Source organism: Schistocerca cancellata, chromosome 6 (assembly GCF_023864275.1).
Source record: "Schistocerca cancellata isolate TAMUIC-IGC-003103 chromosome 6, iqSchCanc2.1, whole genome shotgun sequence".
In the NCBI taxonomy this organism is placed as follows: Eukaryota; Metazoa; Arthropoda; class Insecta; order Orthoptera; family Acrididae; genus Schistocerca; species Schistocerca cancellata.
Window position 1 is genome coordinate 267,549,120 of NC_064631.1, and position 4,381 is coordinate 267,553,500.

Here is a 4,381-nt window from a genome sequence, read left to right on the forward strand (position 1 = left end):
GGGACCGCACCGCCACTTCCCAGCAAATTAGGGACACTGTTGCTCCTGGGGTACCGGCGAGGACCATTCGCAACCGTCTCCATGAAGCTGGGCTACGGTCCCGCACACCGTTAGGCGTGCACGGTGCCAAACACGCATACGACCATCATTGGCACCAAGGCAGAAGCAACTCTCATCGCTGAAGACGACATGTCTCCATTCGTCCCTCCATTCACGCCTGTCGCGACACCACTGGAGGCGGGCTGCACGATGTTGGGGCGTGAGCGGAAGACGGCCTAACGGTGTGCGGGACCGTAGCCCAGCTTCATGGAGACTCTTGACCTCTGATAGGATTAATACAAATATAAATACGCGTTTTCAAAGTATTATCAGTTATAATCATGTCAAGCTTGACACATAAGAGTAGGTAACTGTATTTTCTTGAGGCCCCTTGAACGGTTCTGTTCTCGGCTTTTAGGAAACAATGAACCCAGATGGGAGGGGGGATAAGTGAATCCGGGATGGCTCTGCTGCATTTTCCAAGATTTTACAGTTACTAAAGTCACTTACACAATTACGTCAACAATAATTGCATCATCAGTTATTCATTGTATATCTGAACATTTGCATGATGAGAACAGTCTGTCAATGAAGTGAAAGAAAACAATGAACAAGGTGGATATGACGGACTGATATATATATATATATATATATATATATATATATATATATATATATATATATATCCGTCATATCCACCTTGTTCATTGTTTCCTTTCACTTCATTGACACACTGTTCTCATCATGCAAATGTCCAGATGATATATATATACACTCCTGGAAATTGAAATAAGAACACCGTGAATTCATTGTCCCAGGAAGGGGAAACTTTATTGACACATTTCTGGGGTTAGATACATCACATGATCACACTGACAGAACCACAGGCACATAGACACAGGCAACAGAGCATGCACAATGTCGGCACTAGTACAGTGTATATCCACCTTTCGCAGCAATGCAGGCTGCTATTCTCCCATGGAGACGATCGTAGAGATGCTGGATGTAGTCCTGTGGAACGGCTTGCAATGCCATTTCCACCTGGCGCCTCAGTTGGACCAGCGTTCGTGCTGGACGTGCAGACCGCGTGAGACGACGCTTCATCCAGTCCCAAACATGCTCAATGGGGGACAGATCCGGAGATCTTGCTGGCCAGGGTAGTTGACTTACACCTTCTAGAGCACGTTGGGTGGCACGGGATACATGCGGACGTGCATTGTCCTGTTGGAACAGCAAGTTCCCTTGCCGGTCTAGGAATGGTAGAACGATGGGTTCGATGACGGTTTGGACGTACCGTGCACTATTCAGTGTCCCCTCGACGATCACCAGTGGTGTACGGCCAGTGTAGGAGATCGCTCCCCACACCATGATGCCGGGTGTTGGCCCTGTGTGCCTCGGTCGTATGCAGTCCTGATTGTGGCGCTCACCTGCACGGCGCCAAACACGCATACGACCATCATTGGTACCAAGGCAGAAGCGACTCTCATCGCTGAAGACGACACGTCTCCATTCGTCCCTCCATTCACGCCTGTCGCGACACCACTGGAGGCGGGCTGCACGATGTTGGGGCGTGAGCGGAAGACGGCCTAACGGTGTGCGGGACCGTAGCCCAGCTTCATGGAGACGGTTGCGAATGGTCCTCGCCGATACCCCAGGAGCAACAGTGTCCCTAATTTGCTGGGAAGTGGCGGTGCGGTCCCCTACGGCACTGCGTAGGATCCTACGGTCTTGGCGTGCATCCGTGCGTCGCTGCGGTCCGGTCCCAGGTCGACGGGCACGTGCACCTTCCGCCGACCACTGGCGACAACATCGATGTACTGTGGAGACCTCACGCCCCACGTGTTGAGCAATTCGGCGGTACGTCCACCCGGCCTCCCGCATGCCCACTATACGCCCTCGCTCAAAGTCCGTCAGCTGCACATACGGTTCACGTCCACGCTGTCGCGGCATGCTACCAGTGTTAAAGACTGCGATGGAGCTCCGTATGCCACGGCAAACTGGCTGACACTGACGGCGGCGGTGCACAAATGCTGCGCAGCTAGCGCCATTCGACGGCCAACACCGCGGTTCCTGGTGTGTCCGCTGTGCCGTGCGTGTGATCATTGCTTGTACAGCCCTCTCGCAGGGTCCGGAGCAAGTATGGTGGGTCTGACACACCGGTGTCAATGTGTTCTTTTTTCCATTTCCAGGAGTGTATATATATATATATATATATATATATATATATATATATATATATAATCTGAACATTTGCATGATGAGAACAGTGTGTCAATGAATATATATATATCGGGGCAGTTAGTAGACCCGCAACCGAGCGCCTCCCCAGTTGGCGGATAGGGGAAGGCCTCCTAGATATAGATGGTACCGAGGAAATGAAATACTCGGGGCGGACCAAAACTACTAGTAGCGTCTGTTCCCACAGTGGGCGGGTACAAAAGGCGTCTGCTCCACATGTCAGTGGCGGCCTCAACCAACCTCCTGATCTGGAAAGTCAGGTTGTAGTCGGCAGCATGCCATACATCCAACTACTAAACATCATGATGGTACAACGAGTAAAATCTCATTACCCCGGGCCCTAGTCAATAGACTGGGATCGTCGTGAGCATCGGATTCCGGGGGCTCACGGACATCATGAGAAGAATCGGAGCTTGTCAAACTCCCTCAAGACCGAAAGCAAACACTACATCGGCACACTCAACGTGAACACACTGATGAAGACAGGAAAGATGAAACAACTGACAGACACTCTCGAAAAATTTCAAATCAAAATATGTGCACTGCAAGAAACACGATTCACAGACGAAGACCATTTCAACACGGAGAATTTCAGAATATATAGAGGAAAACCATCGAGACAACTGAAAAACCTAAGGCTTTTTGGCACAGGATTTGCAGTACACAGGTCCAACACGGACAGCATAATCGACTTTTCGTCACCAAACGAAAGAATCAGCACCATCACAGTGAAATCAGCCAATAAATCCTATACAATAATCAACGCACATGCACCGACTAATGACTACAACAGGAAAAACCCGGACGAAATTGATGACTTCTGGACGACAATGGAAGAAACTATCAGAAAAATTCCTGCACATAGAGTCAAAATAATGCTGGGAGACTTCAACGCTAAACTCGGAAAAGAAAAGATATACAGACGTATCACAGGAAAACATACTCCACACAAGGACACCAACAAAAACGGAAAACATCTGATAGACTTTTGCAAAAGCCACGACCTCGCCATTATGTCAACAAAATTCAAGAAACCAACACGAAAACTTCCCACATGGAAATTCCCCAGCGGAAAGCAAGAACTACAAATCGACCACGTAATAGTCCAGAAAGACTCACAAAAAGAAATTTTGAACATAGGCACCCGTAAACGATATTTCGACTCAGACCACCACCTACTACAGATCAGGATTCGTCTTTTGCCCAAGAAAAAGCTCCAGAAGAACAAAATTGTTAGACCAGATCCAGAATACGTTACTTTAAACCAGACAGAAATATTACACAAAATTAAAATGGACAAAACGACAGACTGGACACAACTTTCACGAAGAATCCGAGAGGCCATGAAACTAGCACAAGCACCACGCACACGGAAACACCGTTGGTGGAACCACACATGTGACCAAGCTATTGACCAACGAATCAGTGCATGGAAAAAATTTAGTAGGCATAAATCCCAAGAGAATTGGATGAACTTCTTGAAAACACAGAAGCAATCAAGCAAAATCATTCGCAGTGAAAAACGACAGTATGACAAACGGCGACTGACAGAGACCGAATCGCACTTCATGAAGAACAATACAAGAAACTTCTACAGAACGTTCAGAGAAAATATGACTGGATATCAACCACCCAACTTGTGCTTCAGAAGACCGGATGGAACCCTAGAAACCAATACCAAAAACAATTGTGACATTCTGGCAAAGTACTTTGAAAAACTGCTCAACACGGACCCCCCTATGGAAGAAATGATTACAGAAACGAGCACATACAATCCAGATAGTGAACCTCCAACTCTAGAAGAAGTTAAAGAAATAATCAAGTCACCCAAGAATCGTAGAACACCAGGAGAAGATGGCATCATCGCGGAAATCTGGAAGTTACATGACCCAGAACTCACCAAAGACATCCACAGGATCTTGGAAGACATCTGGAAGACCATGAAAATTCCTGACGACTGGAAAACTGCCCTGATACACCCACAACACAAAAAAGGTGACAAGACTGACCCGAACAACTACAGAGGAATATCCCTACTACCGGTCACATACAAGATTCTCTATAAAGCTTTACTGAACAGACTAGAATGCCAGACCGACCACTT